Source organism: Callithrix jacchus, chromosome 2, assembly GCF_049354715.1.
Source record: "Callithrix jacchus isolate 240 chromosome 2, calJac240_pri, whole genome shotgun sequence".
Lineage (NCBI taxonomy): Eukaryota > Metazoa > Chordata > Mammalia > Primates > Cebidae > Callithrix > Callithrix jacchus.
Window position 1 is genome coordinate 152304119 of NC_133503.1, and position 26992 is coordinate 152331110.

A 26992-nucleotide genomic window follows, 5' to 3' on the forward strand; every position below is an offset into this window, starting at 1 on the left:
ATTTATAACATGCAGGATATAATCACTACCCAAATTAACACTATAGACTAAGGGTGTCAGGTAACTGATCTACAGACCAAAAAATATCCTGACAGCAGGGAACATTTGCTTATTTATACAAATGGTCTGTGCACTCAGGCATTCGGTGTAAATAGATCATGATAGCCATTTCCAAGACATTATTATCCATTAAGTAAATTAGACATGCTTTATAAGTCCTAATGATACAATCCCAAGACCAAATATCTCCAGAAACATTTATTCAATTCATCTCTCAGACAGGCCTGGTTATAAGACAGGGCATTTAGCTGAGACAGCTACCAAGTGCTTCTATTTTGAGAAAAAGCAAGAGCAGAATCTCAAGGTTCAGAGAGTTGATGCCTTCTTCGTGCTGCTAAGCAATAAACGACTATATAGAACCAAACTCTACATTTAAATTCAATATATTTAAATCACAACTTTTCTTAATAAGCACCAAATCAAACTGTTCATTGCTTCTTCATCACATACAGTACAAACAATGATAATCTGAATGGCTGGAGTAGGTTTCATTATTCCTTCTTGCTGCTATGAATTCTCAGGCCTTTTCCCAAATTAATCCACCTCTCATTGCCTCTTGCCTGTGTTATTTTGGCTGTCTCTTACTGGTCTCCTTGCTTCTGGTCTCTCCTCTTCCTCTAATTATCTAATATTTGGCAGTAGATGAATGTACCTTCCGCAAAACCAGTAGATACACTTTGCTTTGCCACATATCAACATAGATCAACATACACTACACATTATTTTCATTATTGAAGTGATCTGAAAAAATGAATCACTGCTCTAATTAAAATGGTTCCAAGAGTCTCTGTTGCCTTTATCCAAAGTGACCTTGAGTTTCAGTTTACCCAATGCTGTTTCAATTTATATCCATTATTCAGGCACAATTCTTTTTTTTCTCTTTAAGTTCTGGGATACATGTGCAGAATGTGCAGGTTGGTTACATAGGTATATGTGTGCCATGGTGCTTTGCTGTACCCATCAACCTGTCATCTAGGTTTTAAGCCCAACATGTATTAGGTGTTTAGCCTAATGCTCTCCTTCCCATTACCCTCCACCCCCTGACGTGCCCCAGTGTGATGTTCCCCTCCCTATGTAAAGGAATTCTCATTGTTCAACTCCCACTTATGAGTGAAAATATGCTGTGTGTGGCAATCTGTTTCAGCCACAATTGCTTTTAATTTATTATTATTATTCTTGAAATTCTGGAATCTATGTGCAGAATGTGCAGGTTTGTTACATGCGGACACATGTGCCGTGGTGGTTTGCTGCATCCATCACCCTGTCATTTATATTAGGTATTTCTCCTAATGTTAACCCCCTCCCCTAGTTCTCCAACCCCAAAAAGGCCCCTGTGTGTGCTGTTCTTCTGCCTGTGTCCATGTGTTCTCACTGTTCAACTCCCACTTATAAGTGAGAACATGTGTTATTTGGTTTTCTGTTCTTGTGTTACTTTGCTGAGAATGATGCTTTCCAGCTTCATGCATGTCCCTGCAAAGGACACGAACTCATTCTTTTTTATGGCTGCATAGTATTCCATGGTATATATGTGCCACATTTTTTTTAATACAGTCTATCATTGATGGGCATTTGGTTTGGCTCCAAGTCTTGGCTTTTGGGAACAGTGCCTCAATAAACATATGTCTGCATGTGTCTTTATAATAAATGATTTATACTCTTTTGGTTATATACTCAGTAATGGGATTACTGGGTCAAATGGTATTTCTAGTTCTAGATCCTTGAGGAATTACCACACTGTCTTCCACAATGGTTGAACTAATTTACACTCCCACCAACAGTGTAAAAGCATTCCTATTTCTCCACATCCTCTCTAGCATCTGTTGTCTCCTGACTTTTTAATGATCACCATTCTAACTGGTGTGAGATGGTATCTCAATGTGGTTTTGACTTGCATTTCTCTAATGACCAGTGATGATGAGTTTTTTTTAATATGTTTCCTGGCCACATAAATGTCTCCTTCTGAGAAGTGTCTGTTCACATCCTTCACTCACTTTTTGATGGGATTTTTTTTTTCTTGTATTTTTGTAGATTTGGGATATTAGCCATTTGTCAGATTGATAGATCACAAAAATTTTCTCCCATTCTATAGGTTGCCTGTTCACTCTGATGATAGTTTCTCTTGCTATACAGAAACTCTTACATTTAATTAGATCCCATTTGTCTATTTTGGCTTTCATTGCAATTGATTTGCATTTTTGTCATGAAGTCTTTGCCCATGCCTATGTCCTGAATGGTATTGCCTAGGTTCTGTTCTAGGGTGTTTATGGTTTTAGGTCTTATGTTTAAGTCTTTAATCCATCTTGAGCTAATTTTTGTATAAGGTGTAAGGAAGGGGCTCAGTTTCCGTTTTCTGCATATGGCTAGTCAATTTTTCCAACACCATTTATTAAATAAGGAATCCTTTCCCCATTGCTTGTTTTTGTCAGGTTTGTCAAAGATTAGATGGTTGCATATGTGTGGCATTATTTCTGAGGCCTCTATTCTGTTCCATTGGTCTATATATCTGTTTTGGTATCAGTACCATGCTATTTTAGTTACCGTAGCCTTGTGGTATAGTTTGAAGTTGGTAGCGTGATGCCTCCAGCTTTGTTCTGTTTCCTTAGGATTGTCTTGAATATATGGGCTCTTTTTTGGTTCCACATGAAATTTAAAGTGGTTTTTTCTAATTCTGTGAAGAAAGTCAATGGTAGTCTGATATGGATAGCATTCAATCTACAAATTATTTTGGGCAAAATGGCCATTTTCACAATATTGATTCTTCCTATCCATGAACATGGAATGTTTTCCATTTGTTTATGTCTTCTCTTATTTTCTTGAGCAGTGGTTTGTTGTTCTCCTGGAAGAGGTCCTTCACATCCCTTGTAAGTTTTAGTCCTAGATATTTTATTCTTTTTGTGGCAGTTGTGAATGGGAGTTCACTCATGATGTAGCTGTTTGTCTGTTATTGGTGTATAGGAATGCTTGTGATTTTTGCACATCAATTTTGTATCCTGAGACTTTGCAGAAGTTGCTTATCGGCTTAAGGAGATTTGGGGCTGAGATGATGGGGTTTTCTAAATATACATTCATGTCATCTGCAAACAGAGACATTTGACTTCCTCTCTTCCTATTTGAATACCTTTTCTTTCTTTCTCTTGCCCAATTGCTCTGGCCAGAACTTCCAATACTAAGTTGAATAGGAGTGGTGAGAGAGGGCATTCTTGTCTTCTACCAGTTTTCAAAGGGAATTCTTCCAGCTTTTGCCCATTCAATGTGGGTTTGTCATAAATACCTCTTATTATTTTGAGGTACATTCCATCAATACCTAGTTTATTGAGAGTTTTTAGCATGAAGGAGTGTTGAATTTTATCAAAGACCTCTGCATCTATTGAGATAATCATTTGATTTTTGTCATTGGTTATGTTTATGTGATAGATTACATCTATTGATTTGCATATGTTGAACCAGCCTTGCATCCCAGGAATGAAGCCGACTTGATCGTGGTGGACAAGCTTTTTAATGTGCTGCTAGTATTTTATTGAGAATTTTCTCACTGATATTCATCAGGGATATTGGCCTGAAATTTTCCTTTTTGGTTGTGTCTCTATCAGGTTTTGGTATCAGGATGATGCTGGCCTCATAAAATGAGTTAGGGCACAGTCCCACTTTTTCTATTGTTTGGAAGAGTTTCAGAAGGAATGGTACCAGCTCCTCTTTGAACCTCTCATAGAATTCAGCTATGAATCCATCTGGTCCTGAGCCTTTTGTTTTTTGGTTGGTAGGGTATTAATTACTGCCTCAATTTCAGAACTTGTATTGGTCCATTCAGGGATTCGACTCCTTCCTGGTTTAGTCTCAGGAGTATGTATGTGTCCAGGAATTGATCCATTTGTTCTAGATTTTCTAGTATATTTGCATAGAGCTGTTTATAATATTCTTTGATGGTAGTTTGTATTTCTGTGGGATCAGTGATGATCTCCCATTTGTCATTTTTTATTGTATCTATTTGATTCATCTCTCTTCTTATTAGTCTGACTTGCAGTCTATCTCTTTTGTTGATCTTTTCAAAATCCAGCTCCTGGATTCATTATTGTTTTGAAGGGTTTTTCATGCCCCTATCTCCTTCCATTCTGCTGTTATGTTAGTTATTTCTTGTCTTCTGCTAGCATTTGAACTTGTTTGCTCTTACTTCCCTTGTTCTTTTAATTGTGCTATTAGTGTGTTGATGTTAGATCTTTCCCACTTTCTCCTACAGGCATTGCGTGCTATAAATTTCCCTCTAAACACTTCTTTAGCTGTGTCCCAGAGATTCTGGTACACTGTGTTTTTGTTCTCATTGGTTTCAAATGAAACTATTTATTTATGGTTTATTTAATTTATTTCTGCCTTAATTTTGTCATTTACCCAGTGGTCATTCAGGAGCAGTTTATTCACTTTCCATGGAGTCACGCGGCTTTGAGTGAGTTTCTTAATCCTGAGTTCTAATTTGATTGCACTGTGGTCTGAGAGACTGTTATGATTTTCATTCTTTTGCATTTTCTGAGGAGTGTTTTGCTTCCGATCACGTGGTCAATTTTAGAATACGTGCATTGTGGTGCTGAAAAGAACATATATTCTGTTGATTTGAAGTGGAAAGTTTTGTGGATATCTACTAGGTCCACTTGGTCCAGAGCTGAGTTAAAGTCCTGAGTATCCTTGTTAATTTTCTGTCTCATTGATCTGTCTAATATCAACAGTGGGGTGTTAAAGTCTCCCACTATTATTGTGGGAGAGTCTAAGTTTTTGTAGGTCTCTAGGAACTTGCTTTATGAATCTGCGTACTTCTGTATAGAGTGCATATACATTTAGGATAGTTAGCTCTTCTTGTTACATTGATCCCGTTACCATTATGTAATGTTCTTCTTTGTCTTTTTTGAGCTTTGTTAAAATCTGTTTAGTCACAGAGTAGAATTGCAACCCCCCACATTTTTTTTCTTTCCATGTGCTTGACAAATCTTCCTCCATCCCTTTATTTTGAGCCTATGTGTTTCTTTGCATGTGAGATGAGTCTCCTGAATACAGCACACTGATGGGTCTTGACACTTTATCCAATTTGCCCATCTGTGTCTTTTAATTAGGGGCATTTAGCCCATTTACATTTAAGGTTAATATTGTTATGTGTGAATTTGATCTTGTCATTATGATACTAGCTGGTTATTTTCCCCAAGAGTTGATGCAGTTTCTTTATAGTATCGATGGTCTTTACAATTTGGTTTGTTTTTGCCGTGGCTGGAACTGGTTGTTCCTTTCCATGTTTAGTGCTTCCTTCAGGAGCTCTTGTAAGGCAGGCCAGTGGTGACAAAATCTCTCAGAATTTGATTGTCTGTAAAGGATTTCATTTCTCCTTCTCTTGTGAAGCTTAGTTTGACCAGTAATGAAATTCTGGGTTGAAAATTCTTTAAGAATGTTGGATATTGGCCCCCACTGTCTTCTGGCTTGTAGGGTTTCTGTAGAGAAGTCTGCTGTTAGTCTGATGGGCTTCCCTTTGTGGGTAACCTGATCTTTCTCTCTGGCTACCCTTAACACTTTTTCCTTCATTTCAACCTTAGTGAATCTGATGATCATGTGTCTTTCCAAGGAGGATCTTTGTGGTGTTCTCTGTATTTCCTGAATTTGAATGCTGGCCTGCCTTGCTAGGTTAGGGAAGTTCTCCTGAATAATATCCTGAAGAACATTTTCCAACTTGCTTCCATTCTCCCCATCACTGTCAGGTACACCCACCAAACATAGCTTTGGTCTTTTCACATAGTCTCATATTTCTTGGAGGTTTTGTTTATTCCTTCTCATTCTTTTTTCTCTAACAGTGGCTTGATGCTTTATTTTATTAAATTTATCTCAGTCTCTGATATCCTTTCTTCTGCTTGATTGATTTGGCTATTCATACTTGTATATGCTTCACAAAGTTCTCATGCTATGTTTTTCAGCTCCATCAGATCACTTATGTTTTCCTCTAGACTGGTTATTCTAGTTATTAAGTCCTCCAACCTTTTCTCAGGGTTCTTAGTTTCCTTACATTGGGTTAGAATATGCTCTTTTTGCTTGGAAGAGTTTGTTATTACACACCTTCTGAAGCCTATTTCTGTCAATTTGTCAAGATCATTCTCCATATTGTTCCCTTGCTGATGAGGAGTTGTGAGCCTTTGGAGAAGAGGCATTTTGGTTTTTGGAATTTTCATTCTTTTTGTGCTGGTTTCTCCCCATCTCCATGGAATTATCTACCTTTGGTCTTTGATGTTGGTGACCTTCAGATAGGGTTTCTGAGTGGACCTCCTTTTTGTTGATGTTGATGCCATTGGTTTCTGTTCGTTCATTTTCCTTCTAACAGGCACTTTTTCTGCAGATCTGTTGGAGTTTGCCAGAGGTCTACTGTTTGCCTGGGTATCACCAGCAGAGGCTGCAGAACAGCAAAGATTGCTGCCTGTTCCTTCCTCGAGAAGCTTTAACCCAGAGGGGCACCCTGCCAGATGTCAGCCAGAGGTCTACTGTATGAGGTATCTATCAACCCCTACTGGGAGGTGACTCCCTGTCAGGAGGCATGCGGGTCAGGGACCCACTTGAGGAGGCAGTCTGTCCCTTAGCAGAGCTCAAGCACTGTGCTGGGAGCTCCACTGCTCTCTTCAGAGCCAGCAAGCAGGAACATTTAAGTCTGCTGAAGCTGTGCCCACAGCCGCCCCTTCCCCCAGGTGTTCTGTCCCAGGGAAATGGGAGTTTTATCTATAAGTCCCTAACTGGGGCTGCTGCCTTTCCTTCAGAGATGCCTTGCCCAGAGAGGAGGAATCTAGAGAGGCAGTCTGGCTATAGCAGCTTTGTGGCACTGCAGTGGGCTCCACTCAGTCCAAACTTCCTGGTGGCTCTGTTTACACTGTGAGGGGAAAACTGCCTACTCAAACCTCAGTAATGGTTGCCCCTCCGCCACCAAACTCACACATCCCAGGTTGACTTCAGACTACTGTGCTGGCAGCAAGAATTTCAAGTGAGTGGGTGTTAGCTTGCTGGGCTCTGTGAGGGTGGGATCCGCTGAGCAAGATCACTTGTCTCCCTGGCTTCAGCCTGCTTTCCAGGGGAGTGAACAGTTCTGTTTCACTGGTGTTCCAGATGCCATTGGAGTATACAAAAACCTCCTGCAACTGGCTCAGTGTCTGCCCACACGGTTGCCCAGTTTTGTGCTTGAAACTCAGGGCCTTTGTTGCACAGGCACCGGAGGGAATCTCCTGGTCTGCAGGTTACAAAGACTGTGGGAAAAGCATAGTATCTGGGCCTGAGTGCACCATTCCTCATGGCACAGTCTCTCATGGCTTCCCTTGGCTAGGGGAGGGAGTTCCCCAGTCCGTTGTGCTTCCCAGGTGAGGTGACACCCCATCCTGCCTCGGCTCACCCTCTGTAGGCTGCACCCACTGTCTAACCAGTTCCAGTGATATGAGCCAGATACCTCAGTTGGAAATGCAGAAATCACCTGCCTTCTGCTTTGGTCTCGCTAGGAGCTACAGACCGAAGCTGTTCCTATTTGGCCATTTTGCCAGCCACCACACAATTCTGAAGAGCATCCTCTTTCACTGTCAGATGTTTACCAAGTTTGCATAATAATTTTATTGTTCAAATATAAGGTAAAGCTGAAACTTGTTGCTTAAATTTCATTCTATTCCTAAACAGAAGCTTCTCCAACCATAATTCCATTAAACACAAGCCCAGGACCCCAGGAAATCTGAAGAGCCAACTCACCACCTTAAGCACGTGTGGGGCAGAGACTATTGCTGTTAAGAATCATGGAACCAATAGACCAGAAAAATACTTTCCAATTTAAGCAACTCCACTCTTTTACCGGTGAAGAAACTGATGACAGAGCCAATCTCAGGCATTGGTGCCTCTGAACTCTTGGCCCAGGGTACTTTTCTTTTTTCAGTTTTCATCATTCTGTTTTAAAACTGATATATATCAGTTGTGCATATTTTAGAATATATGTGATATTCTGATACCTGTATACAATGTGTAGCAGTCAAATCAGGGTAGCTGGGCTATCCATCACCTCAAACATTTACCTTTTCTTTCTTTTGGGAACATTACAAATCTTCTCTTTTAGCTATTTTTTTAATATACAATAAATTATTGTTAACTGTTCTTTCCCTACTGTACTATCAAGTACTGGAATTTGTTCCGTATCTAACTGTCCTTTTGTGCCCCCAACCAGCTTCTCTTCGTCCTCCCTCCCCCAGGGCATTTTTCATTCTTCGCAGACTGCACATAATCAGGAGGCTGTGAACATGAGAGAGACCTTTATTTTTTCAGTATTAGAAATAGATTTAGGATTGAGTTGTTTACATTCCTCCACACCCAAGAGCTGTGGCAGTTTTAAGAGGACTCTGCAGGGTTAGGGTGCAAGCTGTTCTGGTGAAGCAATAAAGCTAAATGACTCCAAGAGAAATCACACTCACAAATTCAATTTCCTTAGCACCACCTGTGCACCACAGCAGGAAGCCTAAGTACATTTTAAATTAAAAGACACTAAGCCTCACACACAACTGCCCCAACGAGATTACAAATGAGCCTCCATCTTCTTCCCTGAACTAATTTCTTCTCTCATCCACAGGCTCTGACTAGGAGCTTGACTCTTTCTCCCTCATTTTCTTGTCTCTCTCTCTCCCTTTGCATCTCTCTATTAATGCCACAAATTGGAGGAAAAAAAATGCCACACCTGATTTTCCCTGTCATCCTGGGTCACACAGGTTGGAGAATGGTAACAAACAAGAGGTCACCTTAGCCAGGTTTCCTCAGTGTATTTTGCATTTCTGATTGGAATTTTTGCAGTCTAGCAACTGCAACTGACTTTTAGGAAGTGATTAAAAGTATGAAATGGATGTGATAGTTTTCTGTGTCCATTTGTTTGGGCTATAGTTCCCAGATGTTCAATCTAACACTAATCTAGGTGTCATTTTGAAGCTTATTTGGTAAATGTGATAAAAGTCCAGAATCAGCTGACTTTAAGTGAGGGCGATTATCTCAGATAATCTGAGTGGCCTGATTCAGTCTGTTGAAAGGCTGTAACAGCAGAGCTGAGGTTTCCCTGAAGGACATATTCTGCCTATAGACAGCAGCACCAGCTCATATCCAAGAGTTCCAACCTGCCCTTCCTGATGGCTTGCCCTATAGATTTCAAACTTGCATTATAAGCTCCCACAGTCATATAAGTCAGTTCCATGCAATAAATCTTTTAATATATAACTCCCATTTGTCTATTTCTTTGTTTAAGCCCTAATCTTGTAGTTATTGGATGGGGGATGGGGAGAAGACACTTGACTTTTTCTTTTCTTTGTAGAATTAAATAGCAAGAAATAATGAGAAAAGTTTCAAATTGACAAGTATTTCAGGCCTGGCCAGGTCCAAGCCTTCCAAGCAGGTATTTAGACTCCAATGGAAATAGCTCCTCACTGGGCTTCATTCCCTCCCTCTTTCACCCAAGCCTCCAGTCTTTGCCCCTCACAGCTACATAGGCTTCGTAAATGGTGGCCTCCAGACCAATGACTCTCAATCCTAGCTTCCACTTTAGAATCTGCTGGTAAATTTTAATACTGAGTCTTGGCCCCATACCAGAGTATATGAACCAGAATCCTGAGAATGGGGTCTGGGGATGATTTTTTATAAGCTTCTAAATGACTCTACTGTGAGCCAAGGTTGGAAGACACTGGATTTGACAGGACAGTTTTAATTGTAACCTCAGTGTCAGCTGAAATCACCCCACCCTAGACAATCTAGATAAGATTTTCTGAAACCACATTCACAACTTGCGGAAAGTCCAATGCCCTTGCCAAGATCTCTGTAAATTTGCTAGGGCATTTGTGGTTCTCTGGTAGGGTTACCAGATGTAGCAAATAAAAATCCAGGACATCTAGTTAAATTTGAAAAATAGTTCAGCAGTGGAATTTCGCAGTTTATTGGGAAAAGGCTGAATCTACGATGTTTAGGGCATCCTGACAAAGTCAATACATGCTTCAGTTCAAAATCATAAAATACAAGGGCATGGGCTGTATATACAGGGTGCTGGCTGTCGTGTAATCCATGGATACCCTCAATCCAAGTTCTTTCTCTTACTGAATTGATCTATTCTCAATCCTACATGGTTTGTCGTGTTCTGCATATATGAATTTAGACATATATCTTACTTCTTATCCAAAAAAGCAGTACAATGCCTTTGTGGATGAAGCTGACTTTTCTAAACCTCTGAGAAGAAAGTGTTAATATTGCAGTAATGCAAACAACCAAAGATGAAACATGAAGGACCCTGTTCAATACAGTTGTTGTCACCTCACTATATTGTTTAGTTTTTTCCTCTTCCTCTTCTCTCCTCTCCTCTTCCTCAAACTCAAATTCCCATTCTTTTCTAATGAAAAGTGGTTTTAGCAATCTCCCTAGCTTCCTTGTCACCTTCTCTCCAAAATGCCTTTACCAGTTGATGGCCCTGAACAAAGATAGCCCCTTCTTTATCAAGGATTCTACTGCCAAAGACATTAATTTTTCACCTCGTTTCATGATTATGTTAATATTTTCTATGTCAACAAATACTAAGTTTGGGACTCCAGAGTTTGAAGGACTGTTTCTGTACTTCCAGTTTTCAATAAGGAAGAGCCACATCTGCCTTACAATCAACACCAGCCTCCTTGAGTGGACTGATTTGAATTAGAAAAACTCAATTGCCTAAAACTGCACAGTCCATTAGCCTGACTTGGCAGCTGGAATTTACAATACCACTAAGTCAGTCATTGGGTTTAAAGCAGTTTTCCAATATATGCTAATTATTACAATTACCTGGGCCTGTTAATAATATAGTTTCCTATTCCCAGCCCAGGCTTAGAGAATCAGAACCATGATGGGAGTGATTTCAATGATTAGCCAAGTTTAGGAAACTTTGGTCTAAGCACTTGAAGGCCCAGTTAAAATGCAAATAAAGGCATTGTCAATAAAGAAAAATTAACATACAGTGATTTAATGGAGGAGTCCTGGCATGAAGATCCAGCATGGCAATTCACTTTAAATCTCCAAGTCTAATTCTCATCCGTTCAGTGGCTGGGCTAGAATTCTCTCTAAAGGTTCTTTCAACTCTAGTATCCCATGATTCTGCACCTACTAGATCCTTACAATTAGGCTTCTAGACTGCAGTCCATGGGACTGATGTGTGGGGAGGGAATAAAGCCAGAAAGAGATAAATTTTAAGAAGCCAAGGAATGAGAAGGGAAATAAAGTCTTGGAAAAGATACTCTAAGCTGGGGGTATCCCAGAGGTTTTAGAACTTAGAGTTCAGTGGGAACACAAAAGCAGGTGCCTGTGCGAGGGAGCAGTGACTAAGAGGACAGAAGAGGATCTCCAGTGGAACTGGATTACTGAGCTTTAGGATAATCTTATGGAAGACCACCTCTTTTTCTCTTCATATGGAAATTAACAATCAGATGTCCTCAATATTCCTGACGGACAGGCCAGCTACTTCAGTAAGAACTGTAGCACAGGTATTAAAAAAAAAAAAAAAAAAAGCTGTGTGATCTTACTAAAATACTCATGTAACAAGCTCTATCCTTATCCAACATAACCCAATATTCTGCTCAGCACACATGTAATCAAAGTACGCTGACTCAAACAGACATTGATTAAATTTAACCAATGCGTACAAGCAGTTGACTCCACTCAAGTGCAACATTTAGAAAATGATCTGCATTTTTTAGATGTACCATGGAAGAGAAGTGTCAGAGTCAGGATTAGGGATCCATGAAAGGCACAGAGAGGGAGAGTGCAGTCTAAATCTAAAATGGTGATAGGAGTTTCAAAGCAATAATGGCAACTATTCCAAAGAAGTGCAACCAAACAATTAAAAGATTAAGTAAGGCAACATTTTGGGGATGTTAATTTCACATAAATTATTTTATATAAGAGGATGTGAGTGTAATGTGTTACAAAAGAGAATAATATGTGTTGGGAATGCTTTCTGTAAGTTTCCCAACAGAAAAGAAAGAAAAAATGAGACAGAGAAAAGAAGACAAGCTGTTCTCTTCTGTGAGGTTACTGGCTACCTCAGATCAAACCCCAGATCTGGCACATTAAGGTCCACGTCTCAGAAGCCCAATGGTAGCAGTTGGAAGATAGCCAGAGTCAAGGCCAGAGGGAGCTAGGAATCACAAAGCCCAAGCTGCATCTTAGTGACTGTTGGCAAGAAAGTTGGTGGCTGGGCCTGCTTCATTACTTACAAAATGAGTGTGTAACACCAAGCTTAGTATGATCAAAGGATTCGAAATTCTGTATGAGAAGTTCACTGCATCTAGTAAATGCCTAATACATATCAGCTACTAACATATCCTGGAATCTTCATTATTTGCTTTTATTATTACTACTATTTGCTGAAGGCCCTGTGGATACGTGCACATTATACATTGTTAGATGTAACTTATCTAAGAACAATTACATGTCTCTGGCAATATGTTATCAGGCCAGGCTTTGCTAATCAAAACCAACACACAAATGGCAGAATTTTGAAGACTGAGAAATGAAACTGACAAATTTTGACAACAGGACAGTGAAAAGAAAGAATGGGGACATCTTCGATAGACCTGGTAGGGTTGCCCAGACAATCAAAAGTCAGAATGGAAGTCTACGTCTTCCAGAGGAACCAACCCCAAAACTGACATAACAAAGCATTGAATACAAAGTTTGACTGTGATAAAGGTCCCTCTGGAGAATACCTGGTAGTTTACTCTTCTAGGGAGCACTGACTCTGGACTTAGCTGTTGGGGTTTGAAGTCTGACCCCACCACACACTCGCTATGTGACCTTGGACAAGTCATTTATCCACCCTGTGCTTTGCCTCAGACATAACATGGAGAGAATCCTTTAGCATGTGTCTCAGGGTTGTGAGAGTTAAGTGTGCCTAGCACTAAGGAAACTCTATATAAAGGATCGTTATTGTATTATCATCATACAATAATGATCAATTACTCAATAAAATCCCACAGAAGCCCTGAGTAAACCTTTTAACTACTTATTTGTATTATTGCTATTTTTATCTTTAAATTAATACTCTAATTAAATCTTTCAAAGTCATAGGTTAATCAGAATAATTTTTAGTATATATGTCTTCTTTTTTTAAATCTGTTTTAAGAATTCATACATAATACAGTAAACTTCCATAACTATTGGTTGAAAAACCACATTAATCTGACAAATTTTCTTAAAGTAGTGTATTAGTCCGTTATCATGCTGCTATGCAGAAATACACAGCACTGGGTAATTTACAAAGGAAAGAGTTTTAATTAACTAATAGTGCAGCATGGGTGGGGAGTCCTCAGGAAACTTACAATCATGGCAGAAGGCAAAGAGGAGGCAAGGCACCTTCTTCACAGGGCAGCAGGAAGGAGAAAATTAGTGCAAGTAGGGGAAATGCCAGATGCTTATAAAACCATCAGATCTCATGAAACTCACTCATTATCATGAGAACAGCATAGGAGAAACCACTCCCATGATTCAATTACCTCCATCTGGTCCCATTCTTGACTCCTGGGGATTACAATTCAAGGTAAGATTTAGGTGGGGACACAGAGCCAAACCATATCAAGTAAAATTCCTATTTTTGTGAAAACAATACCTACTAATTGTTTTTTTTTTAATTCTACCAACTAAAAAATAAAACAATTCCAAAAATCGTTTCAAATCCAGCACCTAAAATAACAATCACCAGCATCACATTAATATAAATCCAGGCATTCTCCAAGGGGTCAGAGGTACAGACAGGTAAATAATTTAAAGAAAATTATTCATACATGGGAGAGTACTACAGGGAATTGGATTGGAAAAAGAGGAGAGAGAATAAGTAGTGACTCAGGCTGTAGGAATTCGATGAAATCTTTTCCAGAACTGTCTCCCGTTTTGTTTGTAGGTCATGGCAGCCAAGAAGGAATCCAAGTCAATCCAGTAGGCAAGATGGAGAACGTTACCACATTCGGTCACAAACACATGTGTTAAAACTCCTCTCTTGAAAGTTAGAATTGATATAACACAGAATGCTTCACTCTCTATATCAGCCACAAAGATGGATCCTAACTTCAAAAGGAAGCAGCAAAAGGAGATATAACCTCAACAGTGACCGTCTTGCCAAATCTAGTCAACAAAATTAAAATCACTTGACATTCAGTTCAAAATAAATATGTTTTCAAATTTTGTTTTTATAGATCTTCACTAATGTTGACATTCTTGGCTTGGAAAGCACTTGGGAGTTTTATCCCTAAGAAATACAGGCCCATGAACACAGTTGGGGAAGTGGGTGGCCACCAAATTATATGAACCAAAATTTCATTATTTTTGACAATCACCTATAAAAGAGAAGAAAGAGAATATGCTTAGGATATTTAGAATTAACTGTGTATATACAAACAGAATCTCTACCACCATTTCTGGTCTAGTATAGAAAAACTGTTTTCCATTGCACTGGTGTGCATTATTAACCCACAGTCAAAATGCATAAATATTACTTTAGCAATGTAATGTTCAAAACATTTTATCAGAAATTAAAGTCTCTTCAGAGCTATAGTTTCATGCAATTCCCTAAGCAGTTTATATTTTAGGAGCTTCTAATGAGACTATAAAAAGTTCTTTTTATAAACACTGGCAAATATATCTACCACAGGATAGCTTTACACATTTTAATGAACATATTAATAATTTACTCTTTTAAATTAGCACTGCACTATTGCTGATCTAAAGATGTACCTTAGAGACTTTATGTGCCAAAAAGATTATTTTAAACAATTTTCTCAAAAAGAATTTAGAGGTTTTTTTAAAAAAAAATAAAAGATTTAAACCCTATAATTATATTTTGCATATTGCTCAAAATAAAACTTACAAAATAGTGATTCCTGACCATGGTCAATGGATCTCAATTTTTATAATCAAGTCCAGTAATGGAAATAGAGCCCTCTAGAAGGAATTCCACAATCGTATGATAAGTGTTCTGAAAAGGGAAACCCAGGATGTTGCAGAGTACACAGGAGAAACACTGAATGTGGGCTTGGGTCAGGAAGGGCGTTGCAGAGTAGCAGCTTCTCAACTGAGACATGAAGGATGGGTTCAAGCACTGTTTTTCAAAGTATGACCCAAGAACATCTGAGATTCTGTTGGAAGGGTCCTGTGAAGTACTGCCTTTTCCACTGTTAAGGGTTGAAATATATCTCCCAAAAAGATATAATAGAGTTCTTACCCCTCAGAATATGACCCTATTTGTAGAAAGGGTCTTTACAGAGAGGTAATCAAGTTAAAATGAGATAACTAGAATAGATCCTATTCAAACATGGCAAGTATCCTTATAAAAAGGAGAAATTTTTGACACAGAAACAGACATACACACAGAGAGAACTCTATGCAAAGACAGGAGTTATGCTGCCATAAGCCAAGAAACTACCAGGAGTTAGGAGAGAGGACGGATTCTTCCCTACTACCTTCAGAGGGAGCACAGCCATGCTGATCTCAGACTTCTAGTTTTCAGAATTGTGAGGAAATTAATTTATGTTATTTAAGTCACTCAGTTTGTGGCACTTTGTTATGGTACTAATACTCCAACTATATGCTACTTGAAGCTAGATATTTTTCACAGCTTTGACTAAAACAACGTATTACAGAGATTGAGCTCAGAAGCATATATGAGACCAGTGTCTTTTATTGAGCCAAACACTAAAGATATTTGCAAAAATGCAAAATGATGCCATTCTTCTCACTAAATTGTTTTGTCTTGTCAAACATAGTCATTTCCATAAAATGGTATTTGGGTACTGTCATTATTTATATGTTGTTATTTTACAGTCAATCAATGAAGAACTATTTTTAAGATTTCTTAGTTTAATTCTGAATACAGTCACAACTGATAGATATTGCCCCTACCCATAAGAACTCTTTGGGGTCCTCAATAATTTTTAGAGTTTAAAGGACTTCAGAGACCAAAATTTTAGAACTGCTAGGATCAAATTAGCCAGGGAAGGAAGGTGGGAAAAAGACTGTCCAAGACAGAGGAACAGCACGTGAAAAGGCCCAGGAGGCAAAAAGGAACCTTGAATTCAATGTAAATGGAACGTAGAGCAAAAGCAGGCAGAAAAATGGGAGAGGAAGGTAGAAGCCAGATCACAGGGAAGGCAGCAACACACACTGGGGCCTGTGGCAGCGGGAAGGGAGAGTATTAGGATAAATAGCTAATGCATGCAGGGCTTAATACCCAGGGCTGATGGATTGATAAATGCGGCAAGCCACCATGGCACGTGTTTACCTATGTAACACACCTGCACATTCTGCATATGTATCTGGAACTTGAATTAAAATTTTTTAAAAACCGTTTAATTGTAAGCAAAGAAACAAGGGATTGACCAGCAAATTCTGTTTGAGAAAAGCTCCTCTCAGTGCAATAAGGGGGTTGGAAAGAGGGATCAAGAGTGAGGGCAAGGAACTAGTCAGAGGTTAAGTAATTGAGAAAAGACAAAATGGTGGCAGTGGTAATGAGGGGACTATGTGACTCAATCAAGAGATCGTATTAAGTTTAATCAGAAGGACTGCTGATTATCACATAGGGGAGGTGACAGACAGAGAGGCAGTTAAGTTAGCATAACAACTCATTTCAGCCTGGTCAACTGAATGGTTAGTGGTACCATTTAGTACAACAGAAAACAAAGATACAGAGTCCAGTTTAGAGGAGGGAAATTAATGACCAGTTTTACAAATGACGACCCTTCAGATAGCTAAAAGGGACTGATTAGTGAACAATGTATTACATGGGTTTGGTCAGGAGATAAATATGGGCTGAACATACATATTTGGGAAATATTTGTATGTAAATTACAGTTAAGTCATGGATGGATGAAAGTTTTGATGGTGACTATATGGAGTACAAAAGACAGGAGGGTCAGAGAGATAACCATTGGAGCATCACCCTTAAGGCAAGGGCAGTAAAAGGGGAGCCCCAGGTTGGAGCAGTCCAAGAAACAGAAGAACTAGGAGAGGCAAGTGTCATGGAAGCCAGGAGAAGAGAGACTTCCAGGAAGAAAATGGTGTTCAGCAAGGTCAATGGGAAGGTCAGATAAAAAAAGAATTAGAAAGTGTCCATTGGGTTTTATTGTTTGCTCTGGTAAAATAAATTTGATTTGGATAACACCTTTCCCCTCAAGCAAATATATGTTTGCATTCATAAACAGCTCCTCCCACCTACTTAGCTCCATTTGCAACTAATTAAATTTATTGATTTAAATAAGAGCTGAGAAGTTTTCTGGGGGAAAACATTATCTCCAGCCACATTCACAGTTGGAGTTCAAACATATGGACACACATCTGAAAAAACAAAAGAAGAAAGCAGGTCTGGGATTAGAGAGAAAATAATAGAAATCAGAGTTCAAGAAAAGAGGAGAAAGCCACTTGGAGCAAATTCCCTCGGTGGGCAAAACTTTGGCAGAGTCTAGCCCTGTGCCATCCAAAATGGCAGCAGCCACCAGGCACATGCAGCTACTGAGTACTTGAGATGTAGCTAGTCTAAATTGAGATTAAATGTGCACGGGATTTTGAAGACTTGCTTTGAAAAAAGTAGCATAAAATGTCTCACAAAAAGCTTTTATATCAAGTGCATATTGAAATAATTTTATATGTTGGAATAAATAAAAATAATATCAAAATTAGTTTTACCTGATTCTTTTTACTTTTTTAAGGCAGCTGCTAGAAGACTTAAAATTACACCTGTATTTTGTATTACATTTCTCTTGGACACTGGTCTAGCCAAACTTAGCTACAGAGCCTGAAGGTCAACAGGGAATTGTGTATCTGAATTTTATAAAAATGAAAGGACTAGCCTTTTTATCTCTTTAATGCTTTGGAACTCAAGCATCCCTATTTTAGGATCACTCCTGCTACCTACAGACTGAGAATGTAACAGAGGGAGGGAGCATTCTCCTTCTAATTTCTTTTTTTAAAAAGCTGCTAAGCCTCAACCAAGGCCCTGAGGAATAGGACAGTTAATAAAGAGAACAGCATTGAAATGCTGCCCAAGTTGATTCAAGAATTTCTAGAACTCCCAAAAATACTAGCTGGAGATTATGAAAAAAGCTAGGCCAAGCCTTGGAGCTAATGAGAACTTGTCCATAGCCTCACCCTGGTGATACTAGAGCCATAGTGACTACTTGAAGCACAGGTCTTAGGATGTTTTTAGCTGCAAGTAAGAAAACATACCTCAGAATAGCATAAACAGTTGAGGAATGACTTGTATAACAGGGAGTTCAGAGACAAGGTGGGTTCCAGAGTTTGCTGATCAATAGAGTCCAGCACGTGATCAAGCATTAGCTTCTTTTTGTTGCTCCTTTCTTCCATGCACACTGACAGAGTCCCTGTAATGTGCAGAGGGTGTGTTGTTTTGGTGTGCTTTTGTTTTCTCATGGTTATATAATTATCACTAGAGGAATCTGGAGTCACGTGCTTCTTTATTCCCATCCATAGAGGGAAAGAGAGTGGCATTCGACCTCTCTTAAAAGCAAATAAGAATAGTCTCCATGGCTACCCGCAAACTCTCTTTATGCCTCAGTGGCCAGCAGTGAAACACAAAGGGCCACATGCCCATTCTTGAACCAATCACCAGCCAGGGTGATGAGATTACACTCAAACCAATCAGGTTCCCCTTGCCAGTGCTGACGGTAGAAGCAGCATCCCTGGAAACACTTGTCTTGGATACCTGCACAAAATCAGGGATCTGTTCAGGAGAAGGGCAGGGAATTCTGCTGGGTAGCAACTTACAGTGCCCACAGAAACTCTCTTTACAAATAAAAAGGAGCCAACAGGGGAAAGCTTAAAAACACAAAAAGGAGAATAATACTCCCAGCCAATTATTTAGTCCTGAGCCAGCATCCCTCAGCCACTCATGAGCCCCATATTCCTTGGATTGGCTCAGGGAATATCATCTAATTTTTAGTAGCCAAAGCAATAGGTCATTGTGAAAGGCAAAGTATTATAAAAACAAAGACTTTATTTCAAAGCTGCAAGTCAGTGACTTTCTAAATATCTGTTGTTTGGTACTCTCTGGACCTCCAATGCCTCTGCTTATTTGCACAAGTGGTGAAGAAACCAATAATCCTCACTGAGTTCTCACTCCATTTCCAGCAGACATATTTAGCCATCTCTATATTCCATCCCTTTGATTTTCCCACATACTTTTCAGGCCACAGTAATGAAAGTGCGTTCTCTTATGACTACTTTCCAAGTGTCGTGTGATACAGATCGGCCATGATCTAAGAAGAAAGAGTAAGCTTGTCAGCTCAGGGTTTGGGTTGTGACTGAGCAGGAGACAAAAGATGTTCTTTAATGACCATTGTTTATCACTAAAACAGTTTGCATTTTGAAACCCTTGGTATTAAATATTGTAATTCCTCCACATGACTCCCTCTGTAGCAGCGCAAAGGTCAAGATACACAGACTGAATTGGAACTCCACAAAGTTGTCTCTTCATTGAGCACAATGAGACACAGTCAGGGCTAGTGATTAAATAAGACAAATCATGCTGACATGGCTCCAATAAACCCATGGAATTTTCAAGTTAGAAGAGAACTTCAAGACAATCTAGCCTTCTGTAGCAGGCAAGATAATGCCCCACCACCACCAAAGACTCTCAAGTCTTAACCCTCAGGATTGATGAATATGTTACCTTACATGGCAAAAGAGAATTTACAGATGTTATTAAATTAAGGAACCTTATCTGGGAGATTTTACTGGATTATCTGGGTAGGCCAAATGTAATCACAAAAGTCCTTATAAGTGAAAGAAGGAGGCAGGAGGGTTAAAAATGGAGATGGATGGCTCCTAGAAGTAGACGGCAGAGTGTTGCAAGTGCTGGCTGGAAGGGTGCCATGAACAAAGGGGAAAAAAGGAATGCAGAAAACCTACAGAAGCTGGAAAAGATAAGTAAATTGATTCTTCCCTAGAGCAACTAGAAAGAATGCAGCTCTGCCAAAACCTTGATTTTAGACTTCTGGTCTCCAGACTATAAGAGAATAAACTTGTATGATGTTAAGGCACTAAGTTTGCAACAATTTGTTACAGCAGCCACAAGACACTAATACACCCTATTGCTTCAGTTTATAACTACTCCCTTCCCAACACCTGCCATACACTGAGATGCTTGTGCTTTCCTCCTTCCTTTACAGCACTTGCCACTACAGTGTCAGATATTTTTTTTTGTTCACTAGTTCCCTAATGAGACTCTGAGGCACTCAAAATTAGACACTGTTTTTCCCTTCTTTTATCTCCAAGAATACCTAACATAGATTATTGGCAAACAGAAATAACTTATTAAATATCTGTCAACTGAAAAAAATCAGGAAATAAATGTATACATGTAAAATTGGAGACCCATCTAAAGATCGCCTAAATGGAAAATGACATGAACAGACACTTCTCAAAAGAAGACATATAAGCATCCAACAAGCACATGAAAAAATGTTTCAACATCATTAATCAGCAGAGAGATGCAAACCAAAACCACAATGAGATACCATCTCACAACAATCAGAATGGCTTTATAAAAAGTCAGAAGATGAAAGGATGTTGGTGAGGTTGCAGAGAAAAAGAAACATACAATGTTAACACTATTGGTTGGAATGCAAATTAGTTCAGTCGCTGTGAAAAGCAGTTTGGAGATTTCTCAAAGAACTAAAAGTAGAATTACCATTTGACCCAGCAATCCCATTTATTCCTGAGTAGATGCCCAGAGGAAAACAAATAGTTCTACCAAACAGTGACATGCACTCACATGTTCATTGCACATTATTCACAATATAAAAGCCATGGAATCAACCTCGGTGTCCATTAATGGTAGATTGGATCATGAGACTATGATACATACATACCATAGAATATCATGCAGCCAGAAAAAAAAAGACTATGTCCTTTGCAGGAAGATGCATGCAGCTGGAGGCCATTATCCTAAGTGAATTGACGCAGACACAGAAAACCAAATAACACATATTCTCTAAGTGGGAACTTAACATTGGGTACAAGATGAGAACAACAGCAAACACCGGGGATTCCAGAGGAGAGGAGGAAGGGTTGGACAACTACCTCCTGGGTACTATTTTCACTACTTGCACAACAGGATCACACCTCAGCCTTATATACCCATGTAACAAACCTACACATGCACCTCCTGAATCTAAAATAATAATAAATGCCAAAAAAACACATAAACACACCTAGCACATAGTATGTACTTGGCACATAGTAACTATTATTGCTGAGTATCCTTGGTTCTACTAGTACCTTTCCATCTTTGGTTGGAATCTATTTTTTCAGAGAATAAGAATACGAAGGATACTAAAATACTTAAGTTAGAAAAATACAAATCCCAGAGAGGGTCCTAAATCACAGGAAACCGATGGCAGCGCCCTCCAACTTCATAGTTATGTGTTTCCCTCATGCCAGAACTGGCAACGTTGGGCACATTTAAGAAAAATCAACAGCAAGATCTCTTTCAATTAAGGGTTTGGGATGTGAATGAAAAGATTCTGCTTTGGCCTTTGAACTTCAGCATGGTAGCATCTGTACACCTGAGCAGGGGAGTTATAGCTGACACCTCATACGGCCTTCAAGGAGAGCCTCCTCAGAAAAAAAATATGGAATTCAGTGCACCCATGCATAGATCCTCCCTGCTGAGTCCTTCCACAACACAGCAAGGAATACCACTCAGTGACTGAGACCTTACACCCTGTTACTCAAGTTCAGATCTCCCTGGTCCTTACTCTCAGGATACTACCAGTGTCAATATGGTGACCCCTGGGCCAGAGCTAAGCCAGGAGGGTGCAGACCAACAGCACCTTGAGGGGAATCCCAAACTAGACCTTAAAGAACCCTGAAGGCCAAAGCCCCAGAAGAATCTACCTTTTGTTGTTGAGTCCAAAAGTCCAGTTCAGGGTGAGAATTCTGAGTAAACGTCGAAGGAGTCAGGAGGCAGGATGCTCTGGAACAGAAACGGAGTGTTAAAATTAGGTCAGAAAGACATTTGCCATGATCAGGTTAGAAAGGCCAAGGTTCACTGAGATTGGACCTTGTCCAAAGGAATGGATGGGTATCTGGTTTTAAAGGCTGGAACAAAGTTACCAAGGGCTCACCTCTCTGAGGAAGCCAGGGCCAAAATACTGCAGGAATAACAGAGGTGATACAAGGGAAACAATAGCAAGTCCCCAGCTTTTTCTGCAGAAATAGGTAACGTTTTGCAAACTAACCTGGCTTCCTGACATCGCACCTTCACCTGGATACAAACCCTGTCCCTTTGAACACAGGTGGGCTGAGTTAAGCACAGCCTCCCCAACTCAAGCCTCAGAGCTTCACATCAGGGTAAGATGCACAATCCCAGCCAGGCCAAGGTCCTTCCCCAAAGATTTCTCAGACAGTTTTGGGGAAGAGAACAATTTCTGTCTTCCTTGATGCTAGCTGTAAGGACGTGATGCACACTGCCAGCAGTCACATTCTCCTGCCTGTTCCTGTTAACAAAAAGTCAGGCTAATTCGTTGGGTACATATACAGCCAGCCAACAAGTGATGTGACCTCTAGCCTCCTGCTTAAGTCATACCATGTTCTCTAAACGAGAGCTTTCCCCTCCTATACCCATCACTTCACCTCTGCCACCATCCACCATCACTTTCGGGGCCTCTTGACTGCAACGTGCCAGTGTTGCCAAGGCTAAGAATATAGAGGAGAGCAGCCAGCGGAAGGAGACAGGCAGAGGCACAAGCATTTCTTTAGATGTAAATGCTTCCTTTAAGGACTGAGCATGACAAAATTTTCTCTTCTCAGTCTTACCAGTATTTATTGTTGTTGTTCCAAAATACTGTACGGCAGACAATATACACGGGCCAAACATTCATGAGGAACTTCAAAGAGCGAGGAAGAGAAGGGAATTTCTTGAATATACTCCTATTTGGACAACAAATGAATTGCCCATTTTCGCTGGAGCAGAGTCATTAACAAAGTTTCCACTTCTGAGTGCTGCTTTCATTCTCTACAGCATCTCGCCCTAACATCTGAGGGACAGCCCTCCAAATGAGCCCCTGGCAACGCCCCCCCGCCCCCTGGGCCTGATCTTATAATATGTTGAGCAAAAAAAAGCAAATCAATCCATAAACATTTCCTGGGGACCCATTATTTGCAAGATGCAGTGCTAAGCTCTGAGGGTTCATAGCAATGTACAAGGTGTAGTACCAGCTCTCAAGGAGCTGAGAATAATGAAGACAGCAATGACAGCAGCTAACATTTACAGGGATCCTAGCCAGTGCTGAGTTCTGTATGGAAGATCTAATTCGCACAACAAAAAACGATAATGGAGGAAACAGAGATCATAAGAAAATCTATCTGGCTCAAGGTCCCATGGAAAATGAGTGACTGGGACTCAGACTCCTATCTGAATTTCAAGTCACTGCTTTTAACATCTTAGTTTAATAAATAAAAACTCTGTGTACAAGGGGCAATCAATAGAGTTATAGATGATATAGATAAGTATAAATGTACATACACATATAGTATGTACAAAAATGTGATGAAATGTTAATACACAGAGAAGCTGGGTGAAGGGATGTGAGGGTTCTTTGTACTGCACTTGCTACTCTTATAAGTTTGAAATAATTTGTAAATAAATTATTTAATAAAAATGAGGCCCATCTTGGGGTACTCTCACTATTGTTTAATATTAACTATTATTTCATCTATGCCAATTTGATAAAATTGTTGAATTGACATTTCCTTGTTAATAAACATTAGTTTTTCATAGTTTTCTTTGCCATTTGTATTTTTACTTTTAGTCAATTATGTATTTGGGGCTTTTTTCACCTTTTGTAAGAGGTGGTATAGTGGATGCTGTGGTGTCTTATCCAGATCTTCAGGACTCCAGCATTCATCTTGCAGCTACTGAGAATACTAGCTGCTGCTGATGGTTCACAGCTGCATCCCTCACTGGGAATTTCCTCCCCTTGCAGGGAACTGTCGCACCATGGTTACTTCCCCTCCAGGGGAGCAGCCTATACTAATGAGTGACTAAGTAGTAACATAAAGTCCCCCTGGGTTGAACGCTGGGGTGGGAAACTGAAATGGCATCCCAGCTCCCAGTAAAATTGCGTAAGACTTCAGGTGCAACCACTTTGTATATCAGCACCTCTTTCTGCCCAGTCCTGTCTTACTCGATTCTTCACAGGTGTATCTCCAGAGACAGCTTCCAATAAACCATTCCCTCTCGGAGGCTGTGTATTAGTCTGTTCTCATACTCCTATAAAGAACAACCTGGGTAATTTATAAAGAAAAGAGGTCTAATTGACTCACAGTTCCACAGGCTGTACAGGAAGGATGCCTTGGGAGACCTCAGGAATCTTATAATCAGGGTAGAAGGTGAAGAGGAAGTTAAGAAGTCCAACATGCCTGGAAGGAGGAAGAGAGAGAAGGGGGCTGGGCTATATACAACCAGATCTCGTGAGAACACTATCACGAGAACAGCAAAGGGAAAGTTCATCCCTGTGATCCAATCACCTCCCACCAGGCCCCTCCTCCAACACCAGGAATTACAATTCAACCTGAGATTTTGGTGGAGACAAAGAGCCAAATTGTACCAGCCTGTTTTCTGGGAAACCCACAGCAATTGATGTATCTTTTTTTTACTTATTGATGTGTAATGCTAAGAGCTGCACTTATTATCGTTAAAAGCTGAAAGTCTCAACAAAATTGTTTTAAGAAAATTCAAAATGTTCACTGTTAATCTAATCACTATTAGCACATCATATTAGCACGTCATAAAGACATGGTCTTTAATATGACTCATATCTAACTAATACTTATGGATAATACACATTGTGCTTTTTAAAGGCTTTTATCTGTGATCCACTTGATCCTCATGATTTTAACCCTGAAGGGCATGAGCTTTGGAGCCCAGAGCCTGCCTGCATTCAGACTCAAATAATTGCTTACCAAATTACCTAACCTTTCTGGACCTCTGTTGTCTTATTAAGTGGGGATGATATTAGTACCTAATTCGTAAATTAAATGATAGGATGGTGATTAATTAATGTAAAGATGATTCCTGCTATATAATAAATACTTAGATGAAATGGCCTGTGTTACTGCCCAAAGCCGTTGTATGTGTGCAAGGCCACACTAACTCTTACTTAGGCTTCAGTTGACACACATAACTTAAAAGATTACAAAATAGCTATCAGGATTACAGACAGTTGTAGCTTTTGTTCATGTCATGATTCATAGTTATAACAGCAGTATATAATTTCACTCAAATCCCATTCAAACCAAATTTTCTGACTTTTCTCAAATAAACAATTGTGAACATAATAACTGAAGACATATTCATGTAAATGGGCTTGGAATTATCTTGAATTTTGTTTCAAGGCACCTATAACCCTATGCTTAAATTCCTTCTATTATATTTTGGCTAACCACAGACCCTGAATATGTGGTAACATATTGATACTTTAAGTACTTCGGTGTTTCTTCTAGAAAAGAGTCAAATGTAGTGAAATAGTTTGCATTCGCTATAATTCTGTGAAGTAGAGAACTAAGAATAAGGTTTCTGCTACCAAACAGAATTACAGAGAGAACAAACTAGGTATGAACAATGTATTATTTAAAATTTGTATATTAAATTGTTCTACAACTAGTGCCTCTTCTAGTGCTCCAAAAATAACGCATACGGTCCATGCTCAGGTATTGTTTTATATCTGAAATTTATGAGAGCAGAAAGGTCAATGACGAAGCATCAATCTCACTAACTTTCAGCATTACAAATTTATTCATTTGGAGTTTAAAAAGAATGGTGTTTCCCACATTTGTTTACTGGGCAATTCATTCATTTGGAATGCCTCACAGCCTGAGAAACTTTCACTTACTGAACCCCTCAAGCTAGATTTCATCTCAAAAATGCCTATTTATTTCATTTCACCAACAAAGTGAAGTATTTCAAATGCTCATTTGAAAAATTAGTATTAATTCATTAAAAGAAAGGTAACTAAATACCACTCATTACTGTGCAAACTGCTCAACCTTTTGAGCAAGTTACTTCCCCTCTCTGTGCACCATTTTTCTAATCTGTAATATGGAGACATTATTTTATACTTCATGGAGTTGTGAGGATCAAATAACTGAATAAATGTAAAGCTCTCAGAACAGTGTCTGGACACAGGAAACATTATGTAAGTGTTAGCCATTATAACTTTATCATCATGCTCATCATCATCACTATAATTAAATAAAGCTTTATTCCATGTACTTTAAAAGGTGAAATAATTTTATTTATTTATAATATATTATGATCCAGTCTTCTAATTCACATTGGTTTTTGTTCCCCAATTTACATGTTAAAAAGTAAAGTAAGTATTATACTTACTTTTTGCCCTAATACAACATGACGGCCACTCACTATGAGACTTTCAAGGCCAAACAAAGTCTCATAATTTTTTTTGTACAAGAGTAAATAAAATATATAATTCTATTTTATTTCTAATTAGAAACATTTGTTCTATTCTTAATTGAAGAATTGTAAGGCATCAAAGCTGGAGTGATTTGAAAGCAGAATTCATTATACATGTTTCCAAATTCCCGGAGGGCAAATTCATGACAAAATGCTAGGCATAATGAGACCAAATTTTAGGATAATTACCAGAGCTAATCATGGGTTATTAGTTTGAAAAAAAAGCTCTTTCTAAATTCAAAATGCATAGTTAAGGCTTTTAACTTAGTCCATGCAAAGGAAACAAATAAACATAAATGATGCGAAAGTCAACATAGCTTAAAAATTAATATTCTTCCTTTATTTAGCAATAGTGATTTAAACTTACCAATATGTAAGAGCAAGGACTCAGATCCTCAAGCCCAAACTTGTAATTGACTGGTAAGA

General features: G+C 39.2%; 1 long non-coding RNA gene across 1 annotated transcript; it reads right to left on the reverse strand.

The window, feature by feature from the left end:
• Positions 1-18297: 18297 nt before the first annotated feature.
• On the reverse strand, positions 18298-24516 carry LOC144581601 (uncharacterized). The gene is made up of 3 exons (XR_013532637.1): positions 24418-24516; positions 21988-22066; positions 18298-18452 (listed from the first exon to the last, which is right to left on the reverse strand). It is a non-coding gene; the product is annotated as an uncharacterized LOC144581601 (long non-coding RNA).
• Positions 24517-26992: the final 2476 nt, after the last annotated feature.